This window comes from Diadema antillarum, unplaced genomic scaffold (assembly GCF_040938485.1).
Source record: "Diadema antillarum isolate AM-2024a unplaced genomic scaffold, OU_Dant_1.0 seq00000384_RagTag, whole genome shotgun sequence".
NCBI classification, from domain to species: domain Eukaryota; kingdom Metazoa; phylum Echinodermata; class Echinoidea; order Diadematoida; family Diadematidae; genus Diadema; species Diadema antillarum.
The window spans coordinates 1,016,877-1,036,349 of record NW_027271382.1 but is presented as its reverse complement, the minus strand read 5'-3'; the positions used below and the strand labels follow the sequence as shown (position 1 = coordinate 1,036,349).

Genomic DNA, 19,473 nt, shown 5'->3' with positions numbered 1-19,473 from the left:
ATTGAGTGTACACCACAATGTGTCCTTATATTGTTTCAAGTGCTTATTAAGTAAGTTCACCGACCATTAATTCCATTAATTTGACCTCTGAATTTGTTGGACTTCACTCATATACAACTTGATTGGCAGTTTTTATTTATTTAGCCTACCTAATTTGTGAGTTTGGTGGTCATTGCTCAAATCTGAAAAAAAAAATATTGATGAGTACACCTCAATAATAACAATAATGATAATAATAATGATAATAATAATAATTAGACAAATCTGTATAGCGCAGCTACTATGTAAATATACTCTACTGTGCTGTGATGTAACAGAGCTCCTGACATTGTTACTGATTAGACACACACACACAAAAATAAATAACAAATTAATCAAATGCTTCTGAAAAAGGTAAGTCTTCAACAAAGATTTGAAGACAGCAAGTGATGGGGCCTTCCTCATTTTCTCAGGTAATTCATTCCAAAGTTATGGAGCAGCACAGCTAAAGGTACAATACCCAAAAGTTACTTTTGTTTTACGTGAGATTGCTTTAGAAGCAACTTAAAACTCTTGTGTACTTCGTAAATTATGTGAATATGAATATGATTTTATTAATATTAATTCTGATAGACAACCAGGTGCTTGACCATGCAGTACTTTACATATAACAAAATCTTAAATGCAATTATCTGCCTTACTGGCAACCAATGTAACTTCAATACTGTGAGTACCTTGCCTATGAGGAAAAATTTTTCAACCATCTGACATTTGAACTTGTTCGACTTTGACAACCACATTTTGAACTTGATTGGTATCTTTAGGTCATGCACCTGTGATGAGTTTAGTAGTAAAAGCTAAGCCTAAGATCTGTAGAAAGTTACAGAATATACATCAATATTATGAGTATAGTGCTTATCAGGGCTAGTTCACTGACACATTCACTTTGACCTTTGACCTAGTTAGACATCACTCATATTTGAACTTGACTGGCATGTTTAAGTATGTAGCTGTTGTGTGAGGATTGATGGTAATAGCTCAAAGTTGTGGAAAATTGGAGGAAGATTGGGTGGTATAAGACTTAAAGGTGCAACACTTCTTTCTAAAAAAGGTCTTATCCGGGCTGGGAAGGCCCTTTTCAGGGCCAAACATATAATCTTGAAAATATATGCGGTGCACCTTCAAGCCTTCTACGATCCAACGTTTTACCGCCGCAAAAACCTTCAAAGATTTCATGGAAAGAGTACATCAAATTGTTGATGTCACCATTGACAGAAAAGTGATGTCTATGCCTCGTTTTTGATATATGGGAGAGACCAAAACTTTACAATCAACATAATTATACACATGAACTTACTCGTAAAATACATAAAATGAAAATGAAAGAGAGGAAAACAAATTCATACCTTCATTTAACATGATCTGAACCAAAAGGTTCATATTCTCTTTATTCAAAACTACGATCTTCATTAAAATGAATTTGGCAAGATTCATCAAGATGTTACATGGCATTTTGCACACAGACAATGAATACCTGGAGTGTTTTCAGATGCAACTGTCAAGTACACCATGTTTTCACTACATATGCTGTCACAGAAAGTCACTTATTTCCTGCGGCAAATATCACATACATATTTAACTGGAAGTGTTTCCTAAATGAGCTGGGTAAGTATGTAATGCCTCTATCAATTAACATAATAAGTCACCAAAATCATTCAACATAATATTATACATTGTTATTTGGTACACTGGCAATACAGCTGTAGGGGCCTATATGCTGGACATATTTCCCAGAGGCAACTGGCAAGTATGCAACCACAAGTACAAAGTATTGGTAGCCTAAACAATTTCATGATATAATCATAAAACATTCTGGAAACTGACACATATATGTCTTAACAGTGTTCATAATAAGGTCATAATGTTCATAAAAGGTCCCTTATTTCACTGAGCACATGAAATAATGCAACGAGACAAACCAAAACTAGGCCAGGGGAGCAGCCCACCCCCCTCCCCCTTCTTAACATTCTGACATTTATGTTATATATATATATATATGTCTTAATAATGTTCATAATAAGTTCATAATGTTCATAAAAGGTCCCTTACTTTACTGAGCAGATGAAATAATGCCACGAGATGAACCAAATCTATAGGCCAGGGGATGAGCCCCCCCCCCCCCCCTTAACATTCCTCTACCAATAAACATAATAAGTCATCAGAATCATTCAACATAATATACATTGTTATTTGGTAGGCCTACACTGGCAATACAGCTGTATATGCTATACATATTTCCTGAGGCAACTGACAAGTATGCAACTACAGGTACAAAGTATTGGTAGCCTAAACAATTTTATGATATAATCATAAAACATTCTGGAAACTGACACATATACATGTATGTCTTTATAAAGGGGATGGCTAGTAACTGATCAGTGGGAATGCTGGGGATAATTGTTTCAATCCTTGTGGGATTCATTGAAGAGTACATTATATAAATCTATTGTGTGAAAATCATTTGCTCCAGAATGGTCTCATATTCAAGTAATGTTTCCAGGTTAGCATGACTGTGCAGTGACGGGGTGATCATTAACGATCAAATAAAATGGAATTTTAGCCTCTGAACCTGACCTTTCACCCTTGACCTTTCACTCAATGTCGCCCAAATCCCAAAGAATAACTGTCAGGCAGTACATGCATATCCACTAAATATCATGATGATACCATGAGCCATTTCTGAGATATGGGAAAAATAGAATTTTAGCATTTTCATTTGACCTTTGACCTCTGATCCCATAGCCCAGAATTTTACCAGAGCAACTTTATCAGGTAATATGTATACAGACAAATTTTTAACAATTGACCATGGCCATTGACCTTGAACATGTGCAACCAAAAGTTGAGAGGCACAACTTCCTTCTCTCATACTCACCGTTTATGCCAAGTTTCATTTGGATACCTAAAATGGTTCTTAACCCTAAAAAGACTGGGGGGGGGGGGGGCCTAAAAGGCCCCCCCCTCGACATTTCGCGCGATTACTCAGCAACACGCAATGCTCTCGCCGCGATGCTCTATGACTTTTTTCTTTCGAGTTTCCCACACATTTTGACACCAAATTTGTGACGCCCGGGGGTACGGTTCTGAAGTTACATAACTTTTTGTACATGCACGTGAGACCGAAAATGGCTCAAAAATGTGATTTTGTGTACAAAGTCAATACAAATTGAGTTTTATCACATGGTTCATATAAATATGCTTATTTTTACTCTCACTGGCTAAAATCAATTTGTTTTAGTAGTATTATGCTTCAAAAAGGGTCTGCCACAAATTTTGCTGAAAAAAACAACAAAAACAAAAGGTCGAAAAAACAAAGAAATACATAAGAAATTCATAAAACAATAAAACAAATAAGAAATTAATTTTGATACCGAATTTTTTTTCAAGTACATTTGCTAAGAATGCTACAAAGAATATCTAGACCAAAAATGAGCACTTTTGGAGCTTTATTTACTGATTTATCGCATAAATTAGCATAATTAATCAAAATAAAATAAAAGAAGACTATTTTGGAAAATTTAAATATACGATCTTGTAGATTACATCACACACTACCATTGTGCAAATTTCCGCGGCGATCGCGCGATCCACGGCTGAGATCTTAAGGGGGGGCCCTTTAGGCCCCCCCCCCCAGTCTTTCGAGCTACCAAAATAGCCCAGTCTTTTTAGGGTTAAAGGGAATCAAGAGAATTGTGGACTGAGTAAATTGAGTATTCCCTTGTTTTCTGAAAGCAATTAGTCATGTGCTCTTTCATTATGCTAGAAAAGTGAATTTTGGTGGAATTTCTTTAATATTTGTTAAATTGTTGTCTACACATACGTTATAACCTCTAGCCTCCTTATCCAGCGGTTCCAACACCAAAACTTTAAAAATTCAAAACTTTTCCATCGCTTGTCCAATTTTCCTCAAACTTTCACTGATGTGTTCTACTAATGTTGCTGCTATCACTCAATCCACATTGCTCTTTGGGTTGGGTTCCCTTTAAGTTTAATGCTGTCCACAAAACTGATTACTGACTGATGGAAGGAGGGATGGACAACCCCAAAACAATGTCTCTGGTTACAATTTGTGGTGGAGGCATCATAAAAAAAATGATTTTTTCATCAACCAAATTTACCAAAAATATGCCTTTTTGTGCAGTTTTTTAAAGTGTTTTTTTTTTCCTTTAAAAAACAAAAACACCCAACTTTACAGTTTTGTATACTGAATTGCAAGGGGGGGGGGGGCTGGGAGAGCTCTGCTCTCTTGAAGTCATCTGCAAATATACATTACAGAAAAATAACCCAACCAAATTAAAGTGTTAAGGGATATATCAGTCCTTACATTCTGAGTGAAATTATGTGACCTTTTTCACACACTAGACCATGTACAGTGCTTTTGAGTTGGCATGATGTTGTCCTGATGGAAAAACCCACGACTTTGCTGGTAATGAATATTATTGCTTGAAATTATCAAAAAAAGTTTAGTACCTTTAAAGATATCAAGAGCCATTGTCAACTTTCTCAAGGTTTCATCTTCCCAGGTTAATCATATTAATCATGAAAGATTACTGCTAGTTCATGCAAGTGTGCTAAAACAAGTTTGAACAGACAACCCAAAATCTTTTATGATGAGGGTATCACGACAACATGTCACTGTCATATAAGATATAAATGCAAATATTCTGTGATACACAACTCACATTTAACCCTTCCTAATCCAAGTGTGGGGTTGGAGCTTATTTGTCCCCCTCCTCAGATCTTGACCTCCAATCGCCCGACCATGGGGAAAATGGGGGAGAGGGTTGTTTGGGCTCCTCCTTAAGATCTTGGCCATCCATCAGACTATCGCGGCGAAAATTGCCAGGCATGTTCCCTATCGCATAATCTCCAAGAATAAAGAGGCATTTTTTTCCAAAAACATGGTTGTTTTCTCTAAATTATGTTCATTATGCTAGTTACATACAATAATTTTTTCTTTTGTGTGTGTGTGTGTGCGTATCAGATTTTAAGCTCTAAACTTTTGAATGAATTCTAAATGGGCAATTTTTTATCTTAACTTTTTATATAGTATTAAGAAATATAAATTTGAAAAACTGCGGTGTCAAAATAAATCTTCAGCAGGCGGTACAGATTCTTCAGCAGGGGGCACAGATTCTTCATCAGTGGGTACAGATTCTTCCGCAGGAGGCTGGGATACTGTGGCAGGGGGCTGTGTCTTTCCTGCATGACAAAACAAACAATGCAGAATATTTTCACAGACACATATTTCAATATCTCATGTGTATCACGCACAGCTGACAAGTATAAAAAAAATACAATCTATTTTGTTCACTATTCTAAGACTTATTCATACAAAGCCATGTCTGGGAAATCATTGCTTATCAACATTACAATTCAGCATCATTGCAATTGATTTACATATTGCTCCACACTGATTTCAATAAGCACTGAACTAATCAGTGTCTTTTAGTAGTAGCCATGACAAAAAGACATTATGGGCATATGTACTCAAGCAGGATTTGAATCTATGACCTTCTGATCTTCGGACAGGCGTCATCTCCACTAGACCACCAAGCCTTCGCCTGACAGCAAGTGGTGGTTCTGATCCTTATGGCATGCAGCGGATACTGCTCAATTATTCAAATTAATGAAATTCTTCCGTCGAGATGCTTCCATTGCAACTGACAGACAAATGGCCCTACACCGACGTAAATAAGCACTAGGTCTGAACTGATCAGTGTTTTGCCAGCAGCCATAATAATAGAAATCATGGGCATAATGTACTCAAGCAGGATTTGAACCAACGGCCTCCTGATTTTCTGACAGGCATCATCTCCACTAGACTACAGAGCTTACGCAAGACAGCAAGTGGTGGTCCTAATCCTTATAGCATGCAGCGGGTACTGCATAATTATTCACATTACAAAAATTCGACAAAGGAAGTTCATGAATTTGAATACAGCATCACTCAAAGAATCTGGTCAACACTAATTCACATAGTTCTTAGAAGTATAATTCAGTTTATCACTTGTATGATGAGCATGTGACCTTAGTTCAAAATGAATGATGCATCAATTGTCTTCCATAAGTTTTACGGTAAATTTGTGTAGCTGTTATATGTCAATATTGTCCCACAATTCTACAAGCATTTCAAGCATGTTCATTTACGATGGAGGAAAGAAATTTGGAATTTGGATACGTTTCACTTTTAACTTTTTTACAAACTTTATCAGCCAATAGACAATCATCAATTATGATACTAACCATACATTGCTGAATGTCTTGGAAGAGCTGGCAAAGATTGTGTTGTTGTGTGCTTTTCAATATCTTGAGTAAGCGTCTCTTCTACTTGGACACGACACATTCTGCCACATATCTGGCAAGACACCTGTGCATGGTACAGTCATGATGCTCTGCAAAGTCTTTGACTAAGATATTTCAGTGACACAGGCAACATTCTCTTGCTGCCTAGTTTGAATACTGTTGCTCGGAAGATGCAGGTTGTTGAAGCCGAGCAGATTGTTGAGGTTGAGCAGGTAATGGAGGCTGAGCACATGCTGACACTGACTCAGTTGCTGGATGCCTTGTTGCTGCAGATGATGAGATGCTTGTCACAGGTAAAATGCCTTCACTGCTTTTCTTAGTCGGCTGTTTGTGAGAAAAATAAATGTAAATTCCAATGTAATACACCTCCACATACTTGTCATGACCATAAAAATTCAAATTTAAAGAAGGATAATAACAAACTGCTGAAACCATTAGACCTAGATAACTGGAAAGAAGAAGAAAAAAATCTTTCAAATGGGTAAAATATTTTTGATAGCTATGTATGTTACTGTTGTTATTGTGCTGATTTAATGTAATCAGATGGTTCATTCTTTGTCGAAAATTACAAGGACTTCTTGATATCTATTTAACAGGAAAAGAGCTTCAATTGAATCCATGGGACAAACCTGAACACTGCAGCACACAATTCACTTCCCCAAACAAACAAACAAACAAACAACAACAACTAGAAATGTCGCTATGGCGACCGGTATGCCTCTGCCATAATGCATCGTTCTCCTAATAGGTCTATAGTACAACATCTTGACAATGTGTGATTACAGTTTCACATAACTGGCAAAATATTAGAATGACAGGTTTGTCACAAATGTGTTGAATGTTCACTTTCCTTGAACTAGCTTTAATTGGATGGATGGCTATACTGCCTAAGAGTGCAGGTACAATTGTATTTGGGGATTTGAGAATCTTTACTTGACTTTTGACACTTTTATAAGTCTATGCATTTAGTAACTTTCAAAGTATGGAGAAAAAGTGTAATTCATGTATTAAATACTACAATTTTTGCATTCTTACTTGGCCTTTGACCCTGGACCTTAGACCCTATGACCCTAAAATTCCCGAAAGAATCACCATCAGGTAGAACATGCATTAATCTGTACTAAGTTTCATGATGATATCTTGAGTCACTTTCGAGATATGGAAAAAAAGAAGAAGTGAAATTTAGCACTTTCACTTGACCTTTGGGCAAGAAACTTCCTAGAAAATCTCTATTGGGCAATATATCAAGTTTCAAGAAAAATCTTGGAAATATTGCAGAAATATGAGGGAACAAATGATATTTTGATTTGACCTTGATCGTTGACCCCTGACCTTTGACCCATGATCCCTACATTCCCTAGATGATCACTGCTAGTAAGTACATGCATAGATGTAATTACATTCTATGAAGATGCCGTGAACCATTTCCAAGATATGGAGAAAAAAGGGTGAAATTTCAACATTTTAACTTGACCTCTCACCTTTGAACTTTGACCTCATAATTCCAAACTCTCTGGAGAATCTTTATTTGGTATCACATGTTTGCATCATGTTTAAAGAAAAACCTTCAGGCATTGCATAAGGGAAAAATAGTGAAATTTTTGAGCCATTTGACCTTGACCTTTTGACCTTTGACCTTGAGCATGAGCACCTAAAAGTTAATAGGCACAACTTCGTTCACTCATGCATGATATACATACCAAGTCTTATTAGGATGCCTCAAAGGTTTTTTTTTTGTTACGCTGTCCACAAAATTCATGACGGACAGAAGGACGGACGGACGGACGGAAGGACAGACAACCTGAAAACATAATGCCTCCGGCGACACTTCGTGGCGGAGGCTTAAAATTGTAGGCTGAGGGTCAGAATTTAATTTCAAAGGCATATTTGGAGCTTAGTTCATAACTGAAAAAAAAAATAGCATTTAAAGACAGACTAACACTAAATTCATGTCCACTCCGAGGTACAATCACTCTCATCTCTCTGATACATTATTACAGTCCTGGGCTGAAAGTCATACCAAAAGTCAAATTGTAATTTCAACATTCAAATAGTTTATTATGTAGAATCGCAATAACACATTTTGGACAAGAACTTGCTGGTACAAAAAGATTAGGTCTAAGGCATGACTTCTAATATGAATGACTTCAAAATTGGTACAGTTTAGTGTGCACAAAGTATTTCACCAATTTCAATATATGTTTTATTTGGACTTTTTTAACTGACTTCTATTCTTTTTCATCATACATAATATGATCTAGAGGCTGCAGCTGAAATTAGACTTTCTTCACTTCTTTCCAATATTGCATCACTTTAAATTCCCCAGCAAACAATCTCTGAACCTAATATATAATGTATTGGACATTTACAACAGTCTGTATGAACTCTGCATCACATGTACAGCTATGTTTTGCAAAACATGAGGATGGAAATATTTAATCTGACAACTCAGGGGACTTTCTGGGTGTTATTCCCCCCCCAAAAAAAAAACAAAAACAAAACAAAACAAAAACAAAAACAAAACAAAAACAAAAACAAAGCAAAACAAAACTAGAAAAGCACTGTGAGCGCAGACCTCCGCAAAGCATGCAGCTCATTTCCACCACTGATCTTGTTCTTCCATCCACCCATATGTACTTATAGCATTGTGTGCTGAATGTCGCCGGATTTCCCAATATAAAAGCCTTTGTTACGTCATAAACCCTCAGCTGCATGGCGAGCCTAGCCCTAGCAGAAACTAGACCACGCACTTTAGTGCGCGCATGTAAACCTCAAATACGTGCAGCCTGAACTCCCAAGTTCATTGACCCTACCTGTCAAAATATAAAAAATCCTTCATAAATTCCCCCACAATTCTCGGATCACTACCAAAAGTTAATCGTTTGTTACTTGTGTCATTCTAAACCTTTCCTGCAAGTTTAATCCAAACCGTTAACTACTTTTTGAGTTATGTTGCAAACGGACAAACTAACAAACAAACAAACCATAACGAAAACATAACCTCCTCCCTTGGCGGAGGTAACAAAAAAAAAAAAAAAAAAAAAAAAAAAAAAAAAACTCACCTCGTGGTAGGGCCTATTGATGTTTGCAGACCAGCACAGCTCCAAACACACCAACAGCTTGCTTCTTCAGATGGAACCATGAAGGTGGCAGGCGTCAATCCTCTGTTTCACCTCCTTCCACTTTTTTTTTTTCCACCTGGTGATTGGCCTACACCAAACCGATATTGTCCTCTTGCACACAATCTCATAATATGGTCTCAACAGCTGTACGGCTTCCCAGTCTTGGTCATTTTGCATGCTGAACTGTAGTAGTCTGTAGACAACAGAAGAGAAAACGGTAGAAGGTTTGACCTTTTTAATAGCATACTTATACTGTCCTGAGTTACTCAGGAGCGGATCCAGGAATTCCATAAAGGGGGGGGGGGGGGGGGGGAGGTGTAAAAGTACCGCTTTGAAATACAGCACAACTCTTTCTACATTTCAGTGCTTACTGAAGTGCTCCTTTTTTTAACAGTTACCCATGATTGACTAGACAACATACTTTCTATCCTGTCTTACTGCATGTGAGTGTATGTGTTGTGCGTGTGAGTGTATGTGATGGTGTCTTGTTTTATCTACTCGATTTCACACAGAATTATTTGTAATGTAGCCAAATATTTTCCTGTGTAGGCATCCTACTGTATAAGCACAAGATGCTTTGAAGGCTGCCTGGCTCTCATCGTAAATGCCACTATTATTATATTGTATGTTTTTGTGTTTTATTTTGCTGAATAAATAGCCTAAATTGGCCTCAATCAATTAAATGAATTCAATAATAATAGTTTTAACAATTTATTGCTATCATTATCATCACCGTCATCATCATTGTAATTACTATTCATGGCATGAGAGAGAGGGACTAGACGAGAAACAAAGAACAACATACGAGATACCAAACAAAAAAAAAAAATTAAGACTAGAGAAGAAGAAACATGTACAATTATGTATAAGGTATGCTGAAATGGAAGTTTACCTTACACAGAACAGAACATTGATGTTAAACTGTATGTGAAAAGAACTGTGTTGACAAACATACTTGTAGACATACTTGTCATACAGAGAGAACTACATGTAGTAGAGGCTAGATTGTAAGACTTTGGGTGACAGATGACTATGTGTATCAGCCAGCTTACCACGACCATCCTCAACCTGACCCAAGTCAAATTTGAAGTGACAACAATTTGATTTTGTCACTGTAAGGGATCACCACTTGGCTAATTGTATAACTTCCTTTACCTCATCATCCTTCCTATTTCTGTGAACATTTCCCTTGTTTCATCTCAACCATAATTCTCTTCACCAATGTTCTTCTCTCTGCTGCATTTCTGTTATTAGTGATAACATTTCCCTTTAACAACTGTTCTTAATCTGTTGGGTATAGTTTCTAAAGCTAGGGTCCCAGACCCAGCTCTCCTCCTCTGTCGTCATTATAATGAGACAAAGGACAGAATGTAACATTCATCAATCAACCACACTTAATCTACAATATTAGACTCCGGTGACATATAAATTGTCTATTAGTAACCCTACTTGTCATATACCGGTCATAGAGAACTGGTTGAGGCTAGACTGTGTGACTTTGTGCGCAATAAATGACAATCAGCCAGCTCGTCACCCTTGTCCTGACCTAAGTCAAATTAGTAGTGACAACAAGTCGTTGTTGTTACTACCACATGCCCAAAATTGGTAGACCCATCATCTGCTTTACTTCACCTACTCCAAAATTCCCTTTACAGTGACAGCATGCCATAAAAGCCTTGGCCATAGACACGCTGCATTTACATCACAACGCAGCAAACACTGCACTGGCACTGGTCTGACGGTCCCAGAACATTAGTAGGCCCTAAAAACCACTGTTGCACGAGCAAATTTTCAGAGATTGTTAAATTTCTGGTCTGACATGACAGGTAAAGGCCAAATCGTGATGTCGGTCCCCTCTCGTTCTGCGTGTGTGTTCATAATTATACACAATTGTATGTGCAAAGTCTACAAGAAAGAAGTCCCCGGCTTTGACGAAATGACTGGAGGTGAATGGAGGGGGACCTACATTGTATTTTGCGATATGAATGCCCACGTAAAACAACAAATACAACATTGTCAAGGCCAACTGAAAAAACAAAACAAAAGTAGGCCACTACGCTACAGAACCAGTTATGGGAACAGAATAGGGAAAATGCATGCCCATGGTATGGGTTAGTCACTGTAAAGTGTGCAGTGCTCTATCTAGCTGTGTTACTGTGGAGTGTTACACGTACAGTTACTCTAGATCTGGTATTTTTAAGTTAAACAAGCAGCAGAAACATACGTGAAAATTAGATTTAGCAGGGGAATTTAATGAAATTAACTTTCAATGCTAAGTTACGTAAAAATTGAAGCAACGAGTGGATCTAACGTTAGAACCTCTATACCGATACCGTACTCATTGTGACTATTTTAAGTAGATTCTGTTTACTTTTGAATTTTGGTTAGGTCGTAACGTTAGAGCAACATTTTGTCATCAACCTCGAAATGTAGTGAGGACAAAACTAAATCATGTTTCAGTTTCAGTAAATATAACCACAGTAGATTAACTCGATGAAAGACGGAGTGGTTTAGATTCTACAATATCCGATTTGGGAAATAAATTAAGAAATGCAGAGACAACCTGGCCACTGGCACTGCACTGGCACTGTATGTACGCAAAGCACGACAATAAGCGTTGACGCGTGCTTGAGAAAGTAACTCCAACATCAACATTTCCTCACACATGCTCTATTATCACCCGGGTATTTCCCCACACACGTTCAATTAGTATTATGAGATTCTTACTCACCTTTACCTTAGAAGGAAGTAACTTTTCTCGAACTGGCATTCGCAAGAAACATCAGACAGAGGTTCGACCGATCCACCTGCCTCACCGTGCACCACCACCGCCGGGAACCGTCGCCGCGCCGCCGGGCGGCGCTCGGCGGCCAGGATTGTCGAGAGTTCGCTCCAGGTTTCGAGTCTCGCGCGTGTTGGTTGCGCGAGAGAGAGCGACGATGATACGAAGACTGTAATTTACATATGCAAATACAGTACAGTGATGCAGCCATTCACGGGCGACGGACGTATCCGCATGCGCAGATAAGGTTTTGACACAGGGGCATAAGTTCGGAAACGTTAGGAAAGTGTTAGGAATGTTAGGAAAGTGTTAGGAAAGTGTTAGGAAAGCGTTAGCAATGTTAGGAAAGTGTTAGGAAAGTGGGTGCCGTCCAATCCCCTCAATCTGGCAAGTGTTACATAAACTCACAACTGAAGTGTACCATGTCTCCCTTCATAATCATGCTTGATAATAATGTAAACTCAACAAAGGTTTTGAAGACCGCCTTATGTCATTTGGTATAAGCCTGATAAATGTAATAGCAAAGCCCTTGCCGCTATACTAAAATGAAAATAAGGTCTATGGAGTATGTGAAATGTATGAGCCTATGATACACACGTTTGATTTGTTTTTCTTGTATTTTTAGAACTTAAAATTTTCAGCAAAAAAAAAAATGGTTGACTTTTTGAGTTTCCGCTTTACATTCCAATATAATTTTGTCGTTGCTGTTGTTGTTCTTAGGATGTAATGTGAACTTGTTTGGAGAATTATGTGACACAGCGGAGGCACATTAATCATAGGGGCATTTTGATTTATTTATATGTTATGTCATAACGATCATTTTAACTATCGCGGAAACACTGGACTTATAATAGGTGGTGAGAGATGTGTTTGTATTGTTGTACATGGAAGCAAATTTCTCTGTCCTATCATACATCAATAAAGATGAATCAACTTAATCTTAAGTCTGAATCTTATTTGTTTTCTCGAAACACGTCATGACCTTTCAATCCGCGCCGTATACAGGTATAGGGCTTATGGGCCCACAGTTCTCATCTCTGTCGGCCTTTGAGCAAAGTGCTGTATATGAAAAATATCTTTGTTCTGGGTTATAGACCCAATTAAGGGTGCATGGATCGTTCCTTAAAAGGTGAGAGTCACGCTTTCATTCATGTGTCAAATTGTTATTAATGAGTTCACTATCGGTTAGCCGTAGGACTCCAGTCTTGATGGCTTACATAAGATGATATCTCTCTGGATGATATAGACACTAAGTTATAGTTAATGCTTCCCCAGAACTCGGCATTTAAACTAAATCTCAATCTCTCCGGCATGCATGTTAGTTTTGTAATGCAAGGTGACACCCTAGCTTTAAAAGAAAGCAAAAGAAGCTTCAACTTATTTTCTTGTAAGTTGAGTGATATTCAATTCGATTAGATTCAAACAACTGTCAAATGAGATTTTATTTCCAATAGCACATTTTAGTCGTCGACAAGTCAAAATAAAGCAAAACGTACAATAGTATAGAGGACAGCAATATCTAAACATACATAATACAGGGCTGCACACTGGCGCCGGTCCGACGGTCAAAGACCGGTAAAAGTCACTGTCGGACCGGTAACTTTTCAGGAAATCCACAAGTTACCGGTCCGACATGACCAGTAAAAAAAAAAGCATTGGTGGGGTCAGTAGAAAGAAAAAGAGCAGCCCCGATCAGGAAGAAACAGAATGCAAGATATCGCACTGTTCAACAAGTTTTACGCAAGTTTTCGTTTATGTCTACCGGTGCAATTTGTACAGTAAACATATATTAGTTTTGAGCACTATAGCAGTCGACCAGTTATTCGCGCTCGCTTGCGCATTTGGCGCTGCTCACGCACTGCCATGCAATGCAATACATGTTTATGCAAAGCAAACGATGCAAAGCATGTACAGTGTAACTGCTTTTCGTTTGCTTGCGATCGGCGGTCATGCCAGACAAGAAGCATTGATAGAAGCGCACGTATTTCTGGGTCATTTTACTCATGATTTTTTAACGCAAGATCAATCCGATCCCGGCTTAGCAGCAGCGTGGCAGTTATGTTAGAACTAATTTACTTGTGTTGATTTTTAGAAAAAGTAAAAAGACATTCAATATTCAGCGATACAGTAAATGGATCTGATTGCGTTTATTTTCGTTTTACACAGTCATTTCACAGATGAATATTTCCATTCGTTCAGAATGGTCTCATAATGAAGAAAGGCGCAAAAAGGATCACGAAATCGGCCCTTCCGTGTACTTTTTAAGAACGCATGCACAAAATGTGAAGAGATAATACTAGGGAGAAAAAAAAATCATGAAATCATCGCAGTCCCGCTTACATATTTGAGGTAGAAATCGTCCCAAAAAGGATTATGAATTTGACCGGCCGCGTCGTATCTTTCAAAAGCTTATGTATATACGAAATGCGAAGAGATTATAGAGGAGAAAAAATAAATAAATAAAGGACACATCTGGTGAGTGCATCATAAAAGATAACAGCCGAATAACAATTCATGAAATCAACGCAATCCCGTTGAAATTTGAGGAAATAATAGGCGCAAAAAGGATCTTGAATTCAGTCCTGCATGCCGTGTTGGTTATCAAAAACACATGCACAAATGCGACAAGATTATCGGGAGAAAAATAAAAAAACACATGCATTTTTACCCTTCTGGTGCGTGCATTACAAAAGATTACATCTGAAGTAATTCATGAAATCGCCACCATCCCGCTGATATTTGAGGTAGAAAAAGGCGCAAAAAGGATCGTGAGTTTGGCCGTGTCGTATACCTTTTAAGAACACATGTACGAAATGGGAAAAGATTAGCGGGAGAAAAATAAAGGACACATTTTCACCCCTTTTGGCGCTTGCATCATATAGGTTACAGCCGAATAGTAATTCATGAATTTTTCGCAATCCCGTTGGAATTTGAGTAAACAATAATAAGCGCAAAAAGAATCTCAAATTCCGCCCTGCATGCAGTGTATAATTTTGCAAACGCATCCACAAATGCGAAGAAATTATCGGGAGAAAAATAAAGAACGCATTTTCAACCCTTCTGGTGCATGTATCACAAAAGATTACAGCCGAAATAATTAATGACATATCGCAATCCCGCTGATATTTTTTGATGTAGAAATAGGCGCTAAAAGGATCGTGAATTCTGCCGTGACGTATAGGCATGTACGCAATGCGAAGTGATTATTGAGTGAAAAATACAGGACACATTTTCAACCCCTTTTGGCCCGTGCATCATAAAGATTACAGACGAATAATAATTCATAAAATCATCGCAATCCCGTTGAAGTTTGAGGAAACGATAGGCGCAAAAGAATCATGATTTTTGGCCGTGTCGTGTATCTTTTAAGAACGCATCTACGAAATGCGAAGAGTTTATCGGGGAAAAATAAAGGACACATTAATTTTTCAACCCCTTTTGGCGCGTGTATCATAAAAGATTACATCCGAAGTCATACATGAAATCATCGCAATCCCGCTCATATTTGAGGTAGAAATAGGCGCAAAAAGGATCGTGAATTCGGCCGTGTCGTATACCTTTAAAGAACGCATGTACGGAATGCGAAGAGATTATGGGGAGAAAAACAAAGAACGCATTTTCAACCAGTATAGCTGGTGCGTGCATCACAAAAGATTACATCCGAAGTAATTCATGAAATCGCCTCAATTCGGCTGATATTAATTTTGATGTAGAAATAGGCGCTAAAAGGATCGTGAATTTGGCCGTGTCGTATTCGCATGTACCAAATGCGAAGAGATTATTGGGAGAAAAATACAGGACACATTTTCAACCCCTTTTGGCCCGTGCATCACAAAGATTACAGCCGAATAATAATTCATAAAATCATCGCAATCCCGTTGAAGTTTGAGGAAACAATAGGCGCAAAAAGAATTATGATTTTTGGCCGTGTCGTATATCTTTTAAGAACGCATTTACGAAATGCGAAGAGTTTATATCGGGGAAAAATAAAGGACACGTTTTCAACCCCTTTTGGCGCGTGTATCACAAAAGATTACAGCCGAAGTAATTCATAAAATCATCGCAATCCCGCTGATATTTGAGGACACATTTTCAACCCCTTTTGGCCCGTGCATCATAAAGATTACAGCCGAATAATAATTCATAAAATCATCGCAATCCCGTTGAAGTTTGAGGAAACAATAGGCGCAAAAAGGATCGTGAATTCGGCCGTGTCGTATACCTTTAAAGAACGCATGTACGGAATGCGAAGAGATTATGGGGAGAAAATAAAGAACGCATTTTCAACCATTCTAGCCGGTGCGTGCATCACAAAAAGTTACATCCGAAGTAATTTATGAAATCGCCACAATTCCGCTGATTTTGAGGTAGAAATAGGCGTAAAAAGTATCATGAATTCGGCCGTGTGAAACATCTTTTAAGAACGCACGTATGAAATTCGAGGAGTTTATCGGGAAATAATAAAGGACACATTTTCAACCCCTTTTGGCGCTTGCATCATAAAAGATTACAGCCGAAAAGTAATTTATGAAATCGTCACAATCCCGCTGATATTTGAGGTAGAAATAGGCGCAAAAAGTATCGTGAATTCAGCCATGTGGTGCATCTTTTAAGAACGCACTTACGAAATTCGAAGAGTTTATCGCGAAAAAATAAAGGACACATTTTCAACCCCTTTTGGCGCGTGCATCAGAAAATATTACAGCCGAAGTAATTTATGAAATCGTCACAATCCCGCTAATATTTGAGGTGGAAATGGGCGCAAAAAGGATTGCGAATTCGGCCCTGCATGTCGTGTACCTTTCAAGAACGCATGCACAAATGTGAATAGATTATCGGGAGAAAAATAAAGAACCCCTTGTAGCGCGTGCATCAGAAAATATCACAGCTAAAATAATTCATTAAATCGTCGCAATCCAACTGACCACCAAGAGCAGGTTACAAAGCAAGTTCGTGCGCCGATGTTTAGAAAAAGTCACAAACGCATTTGATACAATCTGATTTTGTTCATTATCATTTTACACTGTAATTCACAAACAAACATTCTATTTTCTTCCTTTCTTTTCTTTTTAAATTTCTTGTGCAATAAATAAAGCAAGTTTTCCAAAAAAAAATATTAATCTGTAAAATGTACATGGGTGGGGGAGGGGGTACGTCCATAAAAAACAAGAAAATAAGTTTGCAAGTCATTTAATGTTTTTTTTTTTTAGGTTGTCGTTGTTGACCGGTAAATTTTCTGTTCGGACCGGTAAAAAATGGTAAAACGGGGCATTTACCGGTCCGACAGAGACAGGTTGGACCGGCAGAAAAAATGGGTTAGTGTGCAGCCCTGCATAATACACATTAAACTACAATTGTTCTACATATTGGTTACAATCACCGATGCAAATTAGGAGTGACTATAATGATTAATTTAAATCCTTTCATAGCGTTCCCATCAGAGGTTTCTCTAGCATGTGCAAAATCCACCAGCATATTTGTCCAGAAACAAAATATAATCACGACGTGTTTAGTTGATAATGTTGAACCTATGATATACAACCTTTCACATTGAAGGAATTCCTGCTCGGGTGATATCACAACAATAATTCAATCAATTGAATGAGGACAACGTCTGAGATTTTCTTATTTTTCTAATTTCAAATGAGAAAGTGCAGGAGAAAGGCTTGTGAGGCGGTGGCATCTTTATCACTCCATCATGTTTGCATCATTTTATGAGCATGTTTATATCACTGTCACAGTTCATATCTCGTGAAAATATGTGAAATTTTGAATAAAGTTTCGATAAAAACATACTCCTTTTTTTTGTATTTGATTTTGATCACACCTCAATCATCCATTTTAGTCTAATAAATCGAATCTGTTCATTGGAGTGGAATCCAATCTCTCTGCCTCTCTGTATAATTATAACAAGCATGCACGAAAGCACAAATATGAATTACACTGTATATTATATACCGTATACTATAGTATATCAGGGCAATTACCCCCCCCCCCCCCCCTCTCCCCCGGTTAAATGCCGGTTAGTGATAAGGTAAGAGTAAAGATTAGGATTAGGGTATAGGTTTAGGGTATAGAGTTTGGGTTAGGTTCAGGATTAGGATGGGTTAGGGTCAGGGGAAGGGTCCGCCGTTATTGCCCAAGGGGTAATTGCCCTATTCCATAGACCCATATATACATATGCCCTATATGTATGTATGTATGTATGTATGTATGTATGTATGTATGTATGTATGTATATGTATATGTATATATGTATGTATGTATATGTAAGTATAGATATATTTCATTCATTCATTCATTTATTTTTCATTTCCAACAAAAACATATAAATATATTACAAAAATTGAATACAGTGCATAAATTTCATCATACAAAGTAAAGGATAAATTTACAGAAAACTTGTAGGTATAGGAAAATGTTGGAAATGGGGAGGAATGCTAAAAAGCTGAGCTTGTAGGCTGCATTCCCCCCACACGTAATACAAGAAATTATATGATCGATAGACTGATAAGCATTGAAAATGGATGAAACAAAGAAACTAAGACAAAAAGACCTATAACCTAACTTATCCGAAACAAAAACCCTGAACAAATCCCTACACTAAGTCGCTGTCATGCCGGAAAAGAGAGGAGAGAAACAAAATAGTATGTGTGTGTGTGTGTGTGTGTGTGTGTGTGTGTGTGTGTGTGTGTGTGAGTGTGTGTGTGTGTGTATGAGAGAGAGGGGGGGGGGGGGGAGAAAGCAGCTTAATGCGTGGAGTGAAGATAAAAGACAAAAAAAAAATAGAAGGACACAAGAGGTAGTGGATGGATGGAGCCGCTTAGCTGTAATTCCAATAGAATATAAGGTTGGATTTTACACTTCTTTGCAACCAATAAAGAATCAACAATTCTTATAACTGTTCAAAATATTTTTCTTCAGATTACTCTTAAAGGAACTTAAACTTGGAGATGTCCTCAAACTGTTAGAAAGGTTGTTCCAATATTTAGGTCCAGCAAATGTAAATATAGATTGTGTAAACATTGTTCTAGTTAAAGGCAGATGGAATTCATCTGAGTGACGAGTTGGATATTTATGGAACGAGCGGTTTCTCGCAAACATGCTTGTGAAGACAGACGGCAACAAATTATTAGAAAGTTTATACATAAATTGGCCAAGACAATAATAATAAATATCAGTTATCTTTAAAATTTTGTTTTCAGAAAATAAAACATCGGTGTG

General features: G+C 37.7%; 1 long non-coding RNA gene across 1 annotated transcript; it reads right to left on the bottom strand.

Annotated features, from left to right (window-relative positions):
- Nucleotides 1-6,307: 6,307 nt before the first annotated feature.
- Nucleotides 6,308-12,616, bottom strand: LOC139731758 (uncharacterized). Its single transcript, XR_011710987.1, has 3 exons — nt 12,199-12,616; nt 9,408-9,660; nt 6,308-6,669 (listed from the first exon to the last, which is right to left on the bottom strand). It is a non-coding gene; the product is annotated as an uncharacterized lncRNA (long non-coding RNA).
- Between the last annotated feature and the right edge of the window lie 6,857 nt (nt 12,617-19,473).